Source organism: Humulus lupulus, chromosome 1 (assembly GCF_963169125.1).
Source record: "Humulus lupulus chromosome 1, drHumLupu1.1, whole genome shotgun sequence".
Lineage (NCBI taxonomy): Eukaryota > Viridiplantae > Streptophyta > Magnoliopsida > Rosales > Cannabaceae > Humulus > Humulus lupulus.
Genome location: NC_084793.1, coordinates 273,811,497 through 273,831,772, shown reverse-complemented (window position 1 = coordinate 273,831,772; position 20,276 = coordinate 273,811,497). Strand labels below are relative to the sequence as shown.

Sequence of the window (20,276 nt, the reverse complement as noted above, 5' to 3'; positions counted from 1 at the left end):
TTTCTTCTATAGTGCTGCTTTTTCATTTTTAGCTGTCGTTTTTTCTTCCTGTTTTTTTAGCCCATGTATTGAAGTCGATCACTCCTTCTCTTTCATCTTTTCCGTTGTCGTATCTGCACGTGGTTTTGTTTTTTATGTCGTTTATGTCCATGTTGTCGTTTTTATGTTTTCATGCCGTTTCTTTTTTATGGTCATTTTGTATTTATGTCGTTCGTAAGCTATTTGTTCTTTTCGTTAATTTCACTTAGCTTGGAATAAGGTTATATAAAGTAGCGGACACCGGAATTTTTTTCACCGGGGACGGAAATTTAAATTATGCAGTACAATGCCGCACGTTTCAGTTTACACAATGCGGAAGTTATAATCCCAATTAATGCGGAAGTTATTATTCCTGTTTTTTCCATGATGATGGTCTTTGTAGGTAGAGTAGGCATCTTGTACGTTTTTTGGAAATTCAAGATAGTAGTCTTGAAAATAAAGTCCAAAACAGTGCAAACAAAATATTATGCGCGTGATGAAAATAGAAATTTAAACTTTGTTTTCGGTACTTTAACTATTTCAAATTTCATACATACGTGTAAGATGCATACTCTATCTATAATAAACATTGTTGCGTAAAAAAGCTAAGATTAAAATTTCTACACATATATAAACTAGAATTGGTGCCCTGTACCGCTCCTTAAATTTGTGAAGAATGTGTAAAAATTATATAATTTTATTTTACGGAAAAATATAATAGTAAAAATCTATACATAAAAGACTAATATATATATATACTAGATACGCAACGTGCGTATTACACGTTTGTTTAGTTTTATTTATAAAATTTATTAATTATTTTATTAAATTTATATTAATGTCATATTAATTTTGAAATAAATATCATATTTTAATTAAATAATTTATTTATTTTTGTTTATGTTTATGTTTGTTCTAGTTTTTGAATTTAGGAGTGACAACAAGAGATTATATATTATATGTTTAATGTAATATTAAACATTATATGTGGATTTTAAATTTAAGTTTATTGCTAGTTTGTTAAAAAAAAAAAGCAATTTGTTGCTAATTCACAGTATATTATGTTTAATATGATATTATTAAATTAAGGTTAAGTTTAATTAAATTTTATTTAAGTTATAAAAAATATGATTTTATTATTTTTAAATAATTATCATGGTAAAATATCTCAAAAATATCCTATGTTAATTTGTTTAATTATTTATTATTTTTAAATAATTATTATTGTAAAATATCTCAAAAACATCCTATTTTAATTTTTTAATTATTTATTTTATTTTATCTAAGTTTAAGTGTTTACAAACTACAGTTAAATATAATAATATTATGTTAAATATAAGAATATTCTGTTAAAGTTAAACTTAAAAAATAAAAAACCGTTAAAACCAAGAATTTCCGTTATCTACACACTTATTATATAGAAGATAAATATATATATATATATAAATACACACAAAGTAAGGGTGGGCACCGGGTCCTCAAGTAGGGTCGCCTATGGTTATATATATATATATATATATAAATAGGAAATCACACTCTTAATTCATGCCGAAATTATGATTGAATTGTTGGTAACATGTTTACCATGTGCGCAGTGGAATGCACGAGGTGGTGGGCCTAAGAGATTTAAAAAATATATTTAAACAAGCTTTAAATAAGAGACCCATTAATATATATACATTAATCAATGAAATGGAAAAGATTAGTAATTATACCACTTGATGAACAATCAAGATTCATTACTATCTTTTCATACCTCAAACGAACATCCAATCCTAGCAATCTCAAGGTACTTAGACCACGATCTTCCAAAGTGTTCTCTACACCTCCAAACGTGTGTGGGCACGTAGAGCAATGGTGAGATTTTTAGTGATTCACAAGATATTCTAGATCTTGGAATTTTAGGTCTGAGATAGTTTTTCAGGTTTAGAGAAAATATACCATATACTTTTTTCTCTGTGTCTGGCTGTGTATGAAAAACTTGGAAGACTCTGAAAGCTCTTTTCTATCATATAGTTTTATAAATGAATTAAATTAAACAATATGATTATTAAATAAATAAAATAGCCAAGAGTCTTACACTCAGTCACTCACCACTATGATTGGCGTGTGACACAAGTCTTTTTCAGGGTATGTGTCTTAACCCATTTTATTTATTAATTATTTAATAATATATTAATTAAAAAAAGATAAAATATCTAAAATCTCATCAGCATTTTTATCAGATAAATATTTTAATTTGAATTATCATATTTATATTTCAAATTATTTAAATAAATAAAAACTAAGTAATTTAAAATTATTTTTATTATTTATATATTTCAAAAATTATAATTACTTAATTAATCTCAACTACATATTTGTCATGAAGAATAAATTTCTTCCAAATATGCCCTTTCACTTATTTTTCCCAGTTTGAACTCTTACCTTGAGTAGTGTTGATAGAGCCACCTTCGGGACCTATAATTTCAAGCTCCAATAAATTTAGATTAATAAATAAATCTCTTTAATATAATAACATTAATTTATTAATATCAATATTATTCCACTAAAAATATGAGATTGCACTCTTGTAATTATAGACATATATTTACAGAGTACTTTTTAAAGATAAAAAAACGTCCATCGATTTAATCATTACATACAATTCAATCCTCTATTAATGATTCATAATTAATTAAAACAGGGATAAGATCACCGTTTTACCTCTTTAATTATTTCTTCTTTCCTTAAGTACCATTAACTTTACTGGTGAATATTAATTCATAAACTGATTTATGAATTTGAGTTCAATAACCCTTCAGTTCCAAAAGCTAGCCCTTAAGGGAACCATTATTCAATTCATCTTGGAAAGATATAAAATCCATATCAGTATACTATGTCCCAACCACTTACATCAATGAGTTCCCAAAACAAAAGTTTTCAGCTTTATCATTTTGACAAACCATAACAAGTGAATCAAAGGACTCAAATGACATAAACAAGAGTTCATAGTAACTTCAGGATTGAGAACAATTTTTATATGATCATCATATTGATATGTTTAATTAATACTTATAAAACAAAACGGTATTTAGTTAAGTATTAATAACATATCAAGTCCAGTTCTTGTATAACCACATTATACAAAGTACATCCACTAAGATGTCCTACTACATTAGTAATTTAGATCTAGATTACATGTATTCATAATACTTGTAGTGGGAAAAATCTGTCAACATGTTAAAAAAGTCTACGAAGCAAGTCGGACAAGCCAACCTGGTCCAACAAGCCAGCCAGACTAGCTAGTAAGTCCCAACCCAACGTAAATGGACTAACATATGCCGAATGAACCATCCTATTGGCCAATTGATAACCGGACTCGAATCTGAATATGTTCAGTAAGCCAGAGACCTTGAAACAATCAAGGTATACACAACCTGTCCCATGAAAATCTGTAGTAACTGAGGTTACCTTTCTCTTAAACCTTTTTATTTATGTGACTATAGGTTGTCTTTATTTTATAGAATAGTTTAACTTGAGTTGTGGTGATAGAATAAGGTTTACTTTTGAAATTTTTTATTGGTTATGATTATTATAGTATATTATAGTTTTATGATATAGTTAAAATAAATGAATGATTTTATAATATAGTTATGCGGATAGATAATGTAGAATTTTTGAGAGAATAAAATATTATTATTTTATTGGTGGCCGAAATATATAGTAAAAATTAGGTTTATTTTTATTTAATTAAGAAAAAAAGATAAGAATCCTAAACTACTTGGGCCTATTTTTGTGGAGGTTGGTTAGCAACTAATAACTAAGTGGATTTTTTTTTTATATATTATTATTATTTATATAGTGGCTGAAATCTGTATAGAAATTTAGGTTTTTGAATTTTAAATTTGCGTCATAGTTAGAGTGAAATTAGGAAAGAATCAATGGGATATTTAGGGATTTGAATTTAAATTTGAATTATAGTTAGAGTGAAATTAGGAGAGAATCAATGGAATTCTAGTGTAGTTATGATTTTTAAGAGCCCTATAAATAGAGTCTATTCCTTCTCATTTTTCTCTCATTCACTCTTGCTCTTCTTTAGACCCTCATGCACACCACTCTCTATCTCCTTATTGTTGTTGTGCACCACCATCAAAACACACCCTAGGCCAAAATCATCATCATCACCATCACCTCTTCATATCTTTGAAAACCCTAATAAAACCCTAGTGTGGCTGAATACAACTAACTCTAATTGCATCAAATTTTCAAAACTCTAATCTTCATCATACATAGCCAAACCCTAGTACCCAAAGAGGCCATATGACCAAGACTATCTTTCATTGATCACCAAAAAGTAACACGCAAGTATACGCGGTCTAATCAAGTAATATATGATAAGTCAAGTGTCGATCCCACGAAGACTGATATTAATTACCAATAATTAACCTCTAATTCTAATTGATTTGAATAATAATTTCAGATTGATAAATAAAATAATTATTACTAAAAATTAAGAAAACTACTAAGCACTTAAAGAAATGCAGAGATTAAATTTGATTTAATTCAATAGATGCAAAAGTTATGGCTTTAGTTTCATCAACCATCCACTTATGATTTCTAACCAATTCTCAAGATTTCTTAATTCTATTGTGGTAGCAGATTACAATTATAAATTACAGTCTTGTTATGATCTATAATTCTCTACAATATACTTTTTCCTACATCTCTGTGGTAAATCAATATATTGTAGGCTTTAAACACTTAATCCCTATACTACACAATTCATAAAAGTACTTTCGTCTAATATAAAATTGTGATTATTTACCTATAGCATAATTATCCTTCTCTTTTCATAGTATAGGTTAAAATCATATAAACATGTAAATAATGATCAAACATTCATAAGCATTAAGCATATGATAAATAATCCACAGCAGAAGAAAGAAATTCAGGAAAATTTCATTAAGAGATCAAAAGTTTCAAGAAGAATCCACTAAAACCCTAATAACAAGATTAGTTCAAAGCATACATAATGAAATCAATCAAATTAAATATAAACATAAAATCCAGTAAAGAGATTACAGAAGAAAATAAGAAATCAAACTCTAGGTCTTCAATGTTCTCCTCTGCCTCTAATGACTTCTCTACACCTCTAATAATGAATAGAATACACTAATTAACTCTTAAAACGTATTTTAAAAAAAAAAACCTAAAATATCTAACAATTTTGCCACTTCTGCAGGCCACGTACAGCCACACGCGACGCGGCCCTAGCATCCAAGCGCCACGGCGCGCCTCTATACTCATACGCAGCCCCCTCTCTGACTTCAGCGAGCGCCGCAGCGCTTCCCTTAGGCGCCGCAGCCCTTCAAAATTCCAGAAAATTAGCCTTCTTTGCTTCTCCCTTGCGCCGCAGCTCTTTATTCAAGCGCCGCGGCCCCTCTAATTCTTCCAAAAACTTGTTTCCAAACTCCAAAATGAACAATTATCTCCACAAATGAGTCTTCAACTTCCTTTTTGTCAACATTTAACATAAATTTCCCAATTTAAGTGATTTTTCAGTCATTTCCCAAACTTCACGTTTTCTTCTCCTATTTCCTGCAAACATACCAAAACAAGCATAATACCGCTTAACACTCCACCAAAATGACTCAGACTTACCCTAAACACATGTTAAAAACTATGCTAAAAACAGACTCATCAAATTCCCCCAAACTTGACTTTTACTCGTCCTCGAGTAAACCAAAACAAACAACTCAACGAAAAACAAAAACACACACACACACACACACATTTTTGAAATAAGCCAACAACAATACTTAGCCTCAAGCTATGACAAATCACTCACTTATATAATCTTCAAGGAACTCAACTTGTAATCCAGAATTTTAGTTGAAACATTCATTCCATTCAATTAAACAACAAAAATAATAGCCCTCAAAATCATGATTTAACAAATAATATGTAATTGAATTCCTTTATGCTCACTGAGTTTCCATTCCAATCCAACAACCAAATAATATCCCATAAGATTGCTATACTTGCTAATCTCCACTAATGTAGACAAAACATGCTCAGAAATCAATAGGTCTTTTCAAGCTTATAACTGAATGGCTTAGGCAAAGGTGGATGAGAAAGTCATTTAAACTCAACATATACCATGAACACTAACCAACCAACTATACATTGAATACAAATCACAAGTCCAATCCAACTGTTCCCAATATCTTATCATTTCAAGAGAAATTGCATAAACAAAAATTTTCTTCTCTTTTTTTTTTATATATATATATATATAACATTACACTCCCCCAAACTTATTCCTTGATAATACAATTTGGAGTGCAATGTTATCTCATCATTGAAATATTTTTTTTCTTTCTTGTTTATGTTTCTTTTTTTTTCTTTTTCTCTTCTTTCTCTCAAAATGTATTTTCTCCATTGTTGACACAACTTGTCATACATAACCCCACTATTACAAATCAATCCCAATTATCATTCATATGTTCATGGTACACGCAAGGGAAAGACAAAATAATAGTTAGGTTTTCAAGTTATTAACTCAAAGCAAATGTCAATCAATAAAATGGTCAATTTAGGCTCAACAATGGGTAACTAAGGATTAAACATATCAAGGTTGGCTTGAAAGGCTCAAACGGTCCAAAAAAAATTGCTAAATCATTTTTCTAAGCATGCATGATCTAAGATTTCGCCTCAAAAAGCAAGCAAACAAGTTCTAGGATAAACCAATCCAATCTTCCCTTCCTATTTCAAACTTGGCAAGCATAAATTTTATTCCATCACATAAAATTTATCAAAATCATGATTAAGTTCTCAATTATTTAAGTGTTTAAAAAAAAATAGAACAAAATATTCAACCAAGCACACAGATTTTTTTTTAGTTTTATTCCCATTCAATTTACACAGTTCATCATTCAATCATATTATCATTGGCTAATCATTGGTAACTTGATTCAACTCACACCCTAAACAAAACACGATTAACACGACTAACACAACTAAAACCAAAGAAAAACAACACAGAAACCAAAACAACACAAACACGATAAACAACAATAAATCTCTTCCCCCAAACTGAACCTAAACATTGTCCCCAATGTTTGATATTCTATTGTGTTTTTTTTTTATTTTTATTTTTGAAAACAAAATAAAATAAAACAAAAGTAAAGGAAAAGAGACTTACCATAGACATTTAAAATGGTGGAGGTGGCGGCGGCGGTTGATATGGGACAAACTGAGATGGTAAAGGAAATGGAGCCACATCTTCATCGTTCCGGAGAGACCACCGATTTACCAATGCATTTAGCTGGTCAACGTGAGCAATTTGATACTCACTTTGCTGCGCCAAGTATTGCTGCATATGCTGCTGCTGCTGCGCAATCTGATAATTGTTCTGTTGAACCAAATACTGGAATTGATTATGCATCAGCTGCATATAGGGATCAAAAGTACCAGCTGCAGGTTGAACATGCGGTTGTACAACCGATACTTCTTGCGCATGCTCCTTCAGAATCGTACCCTCCATATCTGCTTCATTATCCTCTTTGTCAACTTCATCTAATCGGGGTCTTTTATCAACGACACGTTGCCGAGGTGGTGGTGCTTCTAAGGAAGGTAGTTCATAACCCATCACCCTATTCTTAGAAATTGCCGACATGGGTTTCCGAATGACATCACTTCCAAACATAACCACTCCATATGTTCGGCATAAATATGTGATTAAGGAACCATGACCTAATCCTCCCGTAGTGGTTAACATACTGATATCCTTCATACTCTTCCTAACAACTCGGCCTACATCAATTGTCATGCCAGTCATAATGACATAAACCAACAACAACCTCTCCTTGTTGATATCCAACATATGAGTACTCGACATTAGCCTTGCACTCACAAAGTGCACCCAAGCCCGCGCCACATGATTCAATTGATAGCGCCAAAGATATTTAGGAACACCACCAACAACTGTAAACCGGGCTCCCGGTATACTTAAAGTTTCCGCCACCTCGACCCAATTAATATCATCCCCATGAGCCCATTGATGATATTCATCCTCCTCTCGTTCATACGTTGGCATATCATACAATCCAGCAATAGTGTCTATACCAACCGGAACTTGAACACCTCGCACAAATACTTCTGTATTCTTCATCTCCACATAATTTGCATAAAATTCTAACACCACTGAAAAGTTGGCATGACTAACATCCTCTGCAGCAAACATAGCCTAACCCCTTCTTTGAATTTCCCCCCTAATTTCTTCATAAGTCGAGATTTCACATGGTGATTCCGTATACTCAAAACCCCGCTCACTTATGACCTTCCTCTTACGTATCCTTGTATATCGCTCAAAAGCGGTCTTACTTACGAATTTTGTAACATCATATTCTGGGGGTGGTTCGGGTTCCTTCGAAGTAGATGGCCTAGAAGAAGATGGTCTATTGGTGTTCCTAGAAGATGATTCCCTAGAAGGATTTCTCTTAGGCCCCATAATATGCTATGAAAAATTGGACAGCACCTCCCCTGTTTTTTTCAATATTCCCCAAATTCCAAATATCTTCTCAAATAGAGCAAACCAATTCACAACAATACTACACTATCCCCACTATAATCTTCAATCAAAAATCCCTTCACAATGCCTTCTATATAAAGAAATCACCAAAAAAATAGTAAGATTTTGAGAAACACTTACTTGACAATGATAACTTCCACTTGCACCCTTCAATTGCACCAAGTAATCATAAAATCACCACTCCAATTGAGAGAATTTGAAAATTAAGGGTTTGAAGAAGTTTTGGGGATTAGGGATTTCAAAATCAGAATAGGAAATGGGAAAGAAAAAGAAATAATTGGAGGACTTTGTATGTGGATTCAAGATGTAAGAGGTAGATTGAGAATAAATTTCTGGGTAAAAGAAAGGAAACTAGAGAGAAAATGGAGAGAAATGTGTTGTGGATTTTTTTTCAAAATGGAGAGAATGGCTAAAATGGAAGAGGGAAACCCCCTTTATGTCTCGGATCTGCATACGCGCCGCGACGCGCTCCTCCAAGCTCTGCGGCGCGCCTCAAAAAAATGTTCCCTGGGATTTTCCAAGCACCGCGGCCCTTCCCATATGCGCCGCGGCGCGCTCCTCTAACCCGAGCTTCCTTCTCTGTTTTTCATCAAGGGTCGCGGCTCTTGTTGCATGCGCCGCAGCCCTCTCTCCAGACTGCAAAATCTTCATTCTTTTTTATTTTTTAATTTTTTTTTATAGTTTTCACGATTTCCACGGTTCCATTACATTAAAAAATACTAAAAACTAAAAAAAATAATAAGTCCAACCATAACTAAAAAAAATAAAAACTAAAAATTGTTCATACTTTTTCAAACTAACTGAACTAAAAATAAAAAATAAACATAGGAATGCCTCCTAAGAGTGCTGTTGTTAACGTCATTTTGCCGGATGTTGCTTTAGTTTTAGATCAAATCAATTCCAACTCGACCACGGACCTACATGTCTCCACCGGACCTTGCAAGTAATGCTTCAATCTCTGACCGTTCACCTTAAAATCTCCCGTCTTTTCACTATGAACTTGTACTGCTCCATAAGGAAGTGAGAAGACTACCGTGTGCGGTCCAGACCATCGTGACTTCAATTTACCAGGAAAAAGTTTAAACCTAGAATTAAAGAGCAAAACTTTATCCCCTGGTTGAAAATCCTTCCTTAATATTCTCTTATCATGAAAAGCCTTCAATTTTTCCTTATATATCTTCGCATTCTCATAGGCTTCATTTCGGAATTCCTCAAGTTCATTTAACTCCATAAGCCTATTCTGCCCCACCATGAAGAGATCAACATTTAACTTTTTCACAGCCCAATAAGCTCTATGCTCCAGTTCCACCGGTAGATGACAAGCCTTACCAAACACCAATCGATATGGTGACATACCAATCGGAGTTTTAAATGCCGTGCGATAAGCCCAAAGTGAATCATCGAGCTTCTTCGCCCAATCCTTCCCCGAAGTATTTACTGTCTTTTCCAAGATACCTTTTATTTCTCTATTCGATACTTCAGCTTGGCCATTTGCAATTGGGTGATAAAATAACGCCTTTCTATGATGAACACCATAGCGAGCACAAAGAGAAGTGAACCACTTATTGCAAAAATGACTTCCCCGATCACTAATAATAGCTCTTGGAGTACCAAATCGAGTGAAGATGTTTTTATGAAGAAATTTAATAACTTCCTTCCCATCACAAGTAGGAGTTGCTGTGGCTTCTACCCATTTAGAAACATAATCCACCGCAAGCAAAATATATTTGTTATTATACGATGATGGGAAAGGTCCCATAAAGTCTATTCCCCATACGTCAAATAGCTCAACTTCCAAAATACCAGTCATCGGCATTTGATCTCTTCTTGATATGTTTCCAGTCCATTGACAACAGTCACAACTTTTGACAAAATTATTAGCATCCTTAAATAATGTAGGCCAATAAAACCCACTTTGCAAAACCTTCGCAGCTGTTCTTGTTCCGCCAAAATGACCGCCACAATACAAACTATGACAGTGAGTTAAGATTGACAACATCTCCTCTTCGGGCACACATCTTCGAATAACTTGATCTGGGCAATGCTTATACAGAATAGGCTCCTCCCAATAATAACGCTTCACCTCCGAATAAAATTTCTTTAATTGTTGCCTTGTCATCTCAGGGGGTATAACCTTAGCAGCCAAATACTTAACATAATTTGCAAACCATGGAACCTCCTTGCCAACATTCACTTCGAACAACTGCTCATCTAGAAAAGCATCATTAATCTGACCTTCTTTATTAAGAGAATTTTCCCCAACCTCTAAACGAGACAAATGATCAGCCACCAAATTCTCAGTACCTTTCTTATCCTTAATTTCGACATCAAATTCTTGTAATAAAAAAATCCACCGAATAAGACGAGGCTTGGAGTCTTTCTTAGTCATAAGATACTTTATTGCCGAATGATCCGTATAGACTATCACCTTATTTCCGATCAAATATGGACGGAACTTATCGAAGGCATAAACTATGGCTAGAAGTTCTTTTTCTGTTGTTGCATAATTTAGTTGAGCATCATTTAAAGTTCGACTAGCATAGTATATAGTTCGAAATACCTTGTCCACTCGCTGCCCAAGAACCGCTCCAACCGCATAATCACTAGCGTCACACATAAGCTCAAATGGAAGGTCCCAATTAGGTGTACATACTATCGGCGCTGAAATGAGCTTCTCCTTGAGAGTCTTGAAAGCAATCAAACAATCATCATTAAAATCAAAAGGAACCCCATTCATCAACAAGGTAGACAACATCTTTGAGATCTTAGAGAAGTCTTTGATAAATCTCCAATAAAACCCCGCATGGCCCAAGAAACTCCTCACTCCCTTAACTGAAATTGGAGGTGGTAAATTCTCTATAGTAGAAATCTTGGCCCGTTCCACTTCAATTCCTTTCTTAGAAATTTTGTGCCCCAATACAATTCCTTCATTAACCATAAAGTGGCACTTTTCCCAATTAAGCACCAAATGCGACTCCTCACACCTTCTCAACACCATCTCCAAATTAGTCAAACACGTGTCAAAAGAGGACCCATATACCGAAAAATCATCCATAAAAATTTCAATCCCCTTTTCAACCATGTCAGAGAATTTTTCCATCATACACCGTTGAAACGTGGCTGGTGCATTACATAACCCGAATGGCATCCTTCGAAAAGCAAAAGTCCCATAAGGACATGTAAAAGTTGTCTTTTCTTGATCCTCCGGTGCAATTACGATCTGGTGATAGCCTGAGTACCCGTCTAGAAAATAATAGTAATTATGCCCCGCCAATCTATCCAACATTTGATCAATGAAAGGCAAAGGAAAATGATCTTTCCTCGTTGCCTTATTCAACTTTTGATAATCAATACATATCCTCCAATCCGTCACAGTCCTAGTTGGAATCAGTTCATTACTTTCATTCTTTACCACCGTCATACCCCCCTTTTTCGGTACTACTTGCACTGGACTTACCCAAGCACTATCAGAAATAGGGTAAATCACTCCAGCATCCAACCAGTTCAAAATCTCTTTCCTCACCACTTCTTTCATTGTTGGATTAAGCCTTCTCTGAGCGTCAATAGTCAGTTTCGCCTCATCTTCCATAAGAATTCTATGCATAACTGTCGATGGGCTAATTCCTCTTATATCAGCCAGAGTCCACCCTATAGCAGTTTTATGAGCTCGTAACACCCTCAACAATTTCTCCTCCTCAACCTCCGAAAGAAATGATGAGACTATAACTGGAAGAGTCTCTTTTTCCCCAAGATAAGCATAACGGAGATGATCGGGTAAAACTTTCAATTTTAAAACAGGTGGCTTCTGAATCGATGGTAATGGTCTGTCTAGTCCTGCACCCAATTCTTCAAATTTCTTATGTTTCCATGGCTCAGCTGATTTTATCCACTTTAAATAACTCATCACCTCTTCATTCTCTTCACCATCTACATCATCAACTGTAAGACTCAACTCAAGAGGATCCTCTCTTAATTTTTTTCTTTCTACTACTTCTTCGATCACATCAACCGAGAAACAACTATCACTTGCTTTAGGATAAGTCATAGCCTTAAACACATTAAATACTACTTCCTCCCCTTGAACTCTCAGCTTCAACTCTCCCTTTTGCACATCAATCAATGCTTGCCCAGTTGCTAAAAATGGTCTCCCTAAAATAATAGTAACATTCTCATCCTCCTCCATATCAAGAACTATAAAATCAGCCGGAAAGATAAACTTATCCACCTTTACCGATACATCTTCTATAATACCACGTGGATGCTTCACAGATCTATCAGCCAGCTGTAATGTTACTGTAGTTGGCCTAGCTTCCCCCAAACCAAGCCTACGGAATACCGACAAAGGCATTAAATTAATACTCGCCCCCAAATTGCAAAGTGCATTCTTACATTCAAACTCCCCAATAGTGCATGGAATGGTAAAACTCCCAGGATCTCTTAACTTTTGGGGAAGCTTCCTTTGTAAAATCGCACTACATTCTTCTGTTAACGACACTATTTTGTAATCACCCATCTTTCTCTTATTCGAGAGAATCTCCTTCATAAACTTTACATAGCTAGGCATCTGTTCTAATGCTTTTGCAAATGGTATATTTATGTGTAGCTTCTTGAACACCTCTAAAAACTTTGCAAACTGCTTATCCAAATTATGCTTGCGAAGTCTTTGTGGATATGGAACTCTAACATGATGCTCAATAGTTACAGGTGGGGTCTCCTCTTCTTCCTTAAGGTCTTCAGTAAACTTTTTATCATCCAACTTTTTCTCTTCTTCTTTTGACTGACTCTTCTTTAGCTTTTCATATATCGTTCCACTCCTCAAAGTAATAGCTTGGCACTGTTCTTTAGGATTAACTTCTGTAGTGCTAGGCAAATTTCCTTGAGCTCTATTTGTCATTAAAGTAGCCAATTGCCCTATTTGAGTCTCCAAACTTCTTATGGATGCCCTAGTTTCAGTCATGAATTGGTTAAGCACATCAGGTTGGGTTTCAGCTGGTTTCATTGGCATTTGGGGAGGTGGTCTATTTTGTGGTTGATAATAACCCGGTGGAGGATTTTGGTGTGCATATTGCTGTGGATAAGATGGCCTATTTTGGGTAGGTTGATATGGTGGCTGAGGTAGAGGATAAGGTTGGAGGGTGTTTTGGTTGTTAGACCAGGAAAAGTTGGGATGATTCTTCCAAGCTGGGTTGTAAGTCATGGAATTGGGATTATTAGGCTGTCTTTGGTAATTTCCTATGGCTTGGACTTCTTCCATGGGCATGTTATTCATGTCTATAGCAGGGCATTGGTTTGGTTGATGGGTTGTTCCACACACTTCACATAAGTTTTGAACTTGCATAGCTTGAGATGGGAGTGTAGTCTTTTGTAATTGCTTCGTCAAGGTTGCTACTTGAGCTGTAAGCATGGTTATGGCATCCAATTCCATCATTCCAGCCACCTTCTTTGGCTGTCCCCTTTCAGTTGGCCATTGATAATTATTCATCGCCATCTCCTCTAATAGCTCATATGCCTCATTAACACTTTTACTCATAAAGGCACCTCCCGCTGCAGCATCTATAATTGTTCTTGTCGTCCCATTCAACCCATTATAAAAATTATGCACCAACATCCACTTTTCTATTCCATGGTGCGGACACTTCCTTAACAACTCCTTAAAGCGCTCCCAAGAATCATACAGTGACTCTCCATCCAACTGATAAAAATTATTAATCTCACCCCTTAACTTTGCAGCCTTTGCTGGAGGAAAGAACTTGGCAAGGAATTTCTGAGCTAACTCCTCCCATGTAGTGATCGAATTCGCTTGTAAGGATATCAGCCAACTTTTCGCCCTATCCCTCAGTGAAAATGGGAATAGCCTTAGTCTTATAGCATCATCACTCACCCCATTCATCTTGAATGTTGCACATAACTCAAGAAAATTAGCTATGTGTAAATTAGGGTCCTCCGTCGGCATACCTCCAAACTGAACAGTTGTTTGAACCATCTGAAGGATGGCTGGCTTAATCTCAAAGTTATTGGCAGCAATGGTTGGAGGTCTAATGCATGAATGCACTCCTGTAACAGTAGGAAGTACATAATCTCTTAATGTTCATGCTCCATGCTCCCTTGAAACCTCAACAGCCCCTTGACCATTATTAGCACCATTTCCCAAATTGTCAGCCATGGTGAATTCCAATTTCTTTTTTATTTTCCGGTTCTGTCTGCACGTTCTTTCAATTTCCCGGTCTATTGGTATAATCTGTTTTTGTCTATTGCTTCGCATATACCAACAAGTCCTGAAACACAAGAGAACCTTGATCCAAATAAATGTTAAAAAAAATGAAAATAAATAAATAAATCAAATTAGAACAAAAATTAACTTATTGATAATAATAAAAACAGTCCCCGGCAACGGCGCCAAAAACTTGATCGCCAAAAAGTAACACGCAAGTATACGCGGTCTAATCAAGTAATATATGATAAGTCAAGTGTCGATCCCACGAAGACTGATATTAATTACCAATAATTAACCTCTAATTCTAATTGATTTGAATAATAATTTCAGATTGATAAATAAAATAATTATTACTAAAAATTAAGAAAACTACTAAGCACTTAAAGAAATGCAGAGATTAAATTTGATTTAATTCAATAGATGCAAAAGTTAGGGCTTTAGTTTCATCAACCATCCACTTATGATTTCTAACCAATTCTCAAGATTTCTTAATTCTATTGTGGTAGCAGATTACAATTATAAATTACAGTCTTGTTAGGATCTATAATTCTCTACAATATACTTTTTCCTACATCTCTGTGGTAAATCAATATATTGCAGGCTTTAAACACTTAATCCCTATACTACACAATTCATAAAAGTACTTTCGTCTAATATAAAATTGTGATTATTTACCTATAGCATAATTATCCTTCTCTTTTCAGAGTATAGGTTAAAATCATATAAACATGTAAATGATGATCAAACATTCACAAGCATTAAGCATATGATAAATAATCCACAGCAGAAGAAAGAAATTTAGGAAAATTTCATTAAGAGATCAAAAGTTTCAAGAAGAATCCACTAAAACCCTAATAACAAGATTAGTTCAAAGCAGACATAATGAAATCAATCAAATTAAATATAAACATAAAATCCAGTAAAGAGATTACAGAAGAAAATAAGAAATCAAACTCTAGGTCTTCAATGTTCTCCTCTGCCTCTAATGACTTCTCTACACCTCTAATAATGAATAGAATACCCTAATTAACTCTTAAAACGTATTTAAAAAAAAAAACCTAAAATATCTAACAATTTTGCCATTTCTGCAAGCCACGTACAACCACACGCGCCGCGGCCCTAGCATCCAAGCGTCGCGGCGTGCCTCTATACTCATGCGCAGCCCCCTCTCTGACTTCAGCGAGCACCGCAGCGCTTCCCTCAGGCGTTGCGACCCTTCAAAATTCCAGAAAATTAGCCTTCTCTGCTTCTCCCTTGTGCCGCAGCTCTTTATTCAAGCGCCGCGGCCCCTCTAATTCTTCCAAAAACTTGTTTCCAAACTCCAAAATGAACAATTATCTCCACAAATGAGTCTTCAACTTCCTTTTTGTCAACATTTAACATAAATTTCCCAATTTAAGCTGATTTTTCAGTCATTTCCCAAACTTCACGTTTTCTTCTCCTATTTCCTGCAAACATACAAAAACAAGCATAATACCGCATAACACTCCACCAAAATGACTCAAACTTACCCTAAACACATGTTAAAAACTATGCTAAAAACAGACTCATCAATTGCCAAAACTGTACAAACAAGCATTTAAGGATCTAGGATTTTTCTTCAAGATCGAGGTTGGGGTATAGTTAAGTTTTGCTTATGTTGTGAGATTTAGATCTATTAGTTTATATTTTTAATCATGGTATTATTTTTGTGAATTAGGGTTCTAAGTACCAGCTACAGTACCTATTATCCAAAGAGGAATCCTTCCAGTAGTATCAGCCATTTGTCCTACTTTCCTCCACATTTCATCCGGTGGTCATGCTAGAGACATAAACAGCCAGAGATAATTATGAGATGATATCCTTCTGAATGGGATAAGAGAATTCCTACTATTATTTCCTATTCTTCTTTTTTTTTTTTTAATTGAAGAAATAATTGAAGATTAGCATATGAAGGACTCAAGTATAATTTCTGTGCACCACACTCAAGATAAGGAAAATTAGGTAGTGTAGATGTTAGATATACTATTTTATATGGATAACATTTCAGGTACATGGAAATGGTAAGGGTGGAGCATTAGCGCTTTATTTTAGGTCGTCGTGGCACTGTGGTATAATGGATTGTGGAGATGTCCAACCATTATAGCTCTTATTTGTTTCGTTGGATGTCCTGATTTGTTATTTATGATGCGTTATGACTAATTTTATGATTACATGATTTAATTTTTTATCTAGATCTGTGTAATCTTTGGTATGACGGTGATATAGGATAGATTATGACCTTGGATTCTGTTATGATTCTAGTATTGCATGTGAATTTGTTTGTTATGAGATTATACTTGATTTATGTATGATTTGTTGAGTATTTTCCTTACTGGGCTTAGAAGCTCATTCATTTATTTTATTTTGACAGATTAAGGTAACCTTAGATGACCGGTGGCAAGCAAATTCCCAATAGTAAGACTGGTGTGAATATGTGGGGGATGTATAATCGCGTGTTATTTTCTTGGGAAGTTATGAACTTTATGATTTAATGTTGCCTAGTTTTAATTTTATTTTATTGTAAAGACTATTATTTATTTTTCTTAAACCCGAGTTATATTTATTTTAAATTATCAATAAAGAAGGCAACACTTTTACGATTTATTACGTTTATTTTTCAACATCTTTATTTTCTACAATTATAGTAAAAATTTAGGGTGTTACAAGTGGTATCAGAGTCACGGTTATACTGGTGCAGAATGTTCTCACATATTCATACAAGTCAGAAAAAGGGGCCGTCTCTGTAACGACCCAAATTCGCTAATAAGGCTTAAGGGCCTTGGTTAGTATGCCAGGAGGGCAATATTGGATTATTATGTGATTTAAATGTGTAAATATATATTTAGTAATGTTTTTATGATAATATGAAATAAATATGTGATATATGTAAGAAGCACATTATTATATGGGCAGATCCGCAGGGCACGACTCGAGACGATCCTAGGGTCAGATAGCTGGGAAAGTCACAACGGGACATAAAATATGACTTTGGAAAAGTCAGGGGTACTTTAGGTATCGGGTAGCGATTTGGACTATCGAGTTATGAAAATAAGTATATGGAGATATATTTGAGGTTAGGATGTCTAGGCGAGAATATTGGGGGATTTTACCATTTTGCCCTCGGGGACGGTTCCGGCACCCTGAGCCTTGGGAATTAACTTAGTGGATAAGACAAATTTGAGGAAACCCTTAGAAGGAAAATAGACCGACTCTTCCTATCAGCTTTATTCTCTCTCTCACTCTCAAGAAAAACAAAGGAAACTAAACTAGAAACACTCAAGGGAAAAACAGAGGGAGTTGGGGAATTGGAGCTGAAGAATTGCTGGAACTTAGAGGAAATCAGGGGCAACTTAGAGGTTTAGCTCAGCAAAAAATCAAGGATTAAATCAGGTCTAAGGTAAGCATGAATTTCCTTCTTTCTGTGGTTAGAACTTGAGTTTCTGCTGGGTATTGAGGTATTGTTCAATTGATGATTAGGGTGGAATTGAGCTGGGGAAATCCTTGGAATCAGCTGGGTTTTGGCTAGAGGAAGGGTTCAATCAAGAAGGTAAGCTTTGTTTCATGAATTGATGATTTGAGTTTGAGTTTTGACTGATTAAAATTGGGTGTTTAAGTTCTTGGAGTTTCAAGAGTTGAAAATGAGTTTTCTATGGGTTATTGAGCTGAATTTCTGTTGAATTGTGTGGCTTAAGTTGGTTTGTAAGCTTTGGTGATATTGGGTGTTGAAGTAGGGAGCTTAGGTGTGGTTTTGGCTGAGGTTTTGAGCTTTAAAATGGTGGGTTTTCTGGGCATGAAGGGAAGGGCTGCGACCCTGTTCTAGAGCGCTGCAGCCCTAGGATGAAGAAAAGCCAAGGAGGCTCGGCCAAGGGTGGGCGCCGCGGCGCCCAAAGTAAGGGCCGCGACATGTGTCTTTGTTCAGGTTGGCCTTGGTTCTGTTTTGAGGCTAGGGCCGCGGCTAAGCTTCAAGGGCTGCAGCCCTTGGTTGTGCACATGAACTTTTGAGGATCTTAGGCATGGGAATGTGGTCTAGTTTGCTCAGGATTGGTTTCACCACCGTGCTTGGTGGAATTTGGATCCCCGGGAGTTAGTCTTGTAACCGGAAACCTATATTTGAATATTAATGGAACCCTATACTTTGGTTGTGACTAGGTGATAAGGGCTTAGGCTCGGGAACGGATCGTGCTTGAGGGGCGTTGCTCATAATCAATAACCGTACAGACTAAAGGTAAGAGAACTGCACCTGGTTGAATATATGTGACGGGACTAAGGGTTCCTTATTGTAATTGCTTGAAATGATGGTATTATGCCATGCAAGCTATTTAGTGTACCAACGGCCTAAGGGTGCCAAGGGTTACACTAGCGCACAGGGCGCGGCTCGGCCACTGGTAGCCGAGGACAGCTTATTATGCACTGAGCTTGGTTTTAGCGGGCCGGAGTTAGTGGGTTAAACAGAGGGTGCGGCCTAAGTCGTCGACCCTGAATATTATGTGATATGAGTGAAATATGTGATTGATTGTATCTTGAATCTAAATATATGTGCTGAATGTTTATTGTGGATTATTTGATGGGAGTACATGTGTAATGAATTAACTGTATGTTATCATTGATTGTGTTGTATATGATGTTTTCTTGCTAGGCCTTGGCTCACGGGTGCTACGTGGTGCAGGTAAAGGCAAGGGCAAGTTGGACCAGCCCTGACTGGAGAGCTCAGCGAGTGGAATGTACATAGCTAGTTGGTCAGCCGCCACGGTTGAGGTTTAGGCAGGGACGCGTGACCCAAAGACTGTCTGTTTTGCCTTAGAATGGCTAGTGGTTACTCATGTATCTTTGGGAGTCAGTAAATTTACTTTTAACACTGTTTCTTTTGGGATCCCGTGTATATAACAGTTTAATTATATAAAATGAGTCTTTTGAGACCAAAACCTTTTTAACCCTAGCTCTTACATGTTTAATGACACGTTTTTAAAATAATGACTTGATTAGCAAGTCTTGCACCTTTATAAGTACACAGTGTAGCGATCTTGGCTATTCAGGGCGTTACAGTCTCGTTACCAAGTAAGTACCTTGTTTTGTTTATATTATTTATAACCCTAGTAATTTACAGTTTATTTTAATTTCAGAGTCTAGAATAATGAATCAAAATGTGATTAAAGCCACTAAAGCCATAAAGAGGATTTCTGATCTAGCCTGGACCACCCAACATGAAAGAATATTTTTAAGAATTGACACAATTAATTCGACAATTAAGCACGTGATGGTTACTCATAGGGCTTTACTTAAATCTCATGAAAAATACATAGTTCTTAGGCATTCGTTAAATTTACCATTAGTAGGGCCGAGTTTAGACTTAGTATGGGAAGAGATTCATCATGATGATAATATTAGGGAGGAGGATAAATATAATGTTCTTATGGATCATTTTTCACAAACATTTTGCCTCGTGAAAGA

General features: G+C 35.3%; 1 non-coding gene across 1 annotated transcript; it reads left to right on the top strand.

Moving 5' to 3' along the window:
• Window positions 1–14,211: 14,211 nt before the first annotated feature.
• On the top strand, window positions 14,212–14,318 carry LOC133813177 (small nucleolar RNA R71). Its single transcript, XR_009884215.1, has one exon. It is a non-coding gene; the product is annotated as a small nucleolar RNA R71 (small nucleolar RNA).
• Window positions 14,319–20,276: the final 5,958 nt, after the last annotated feature.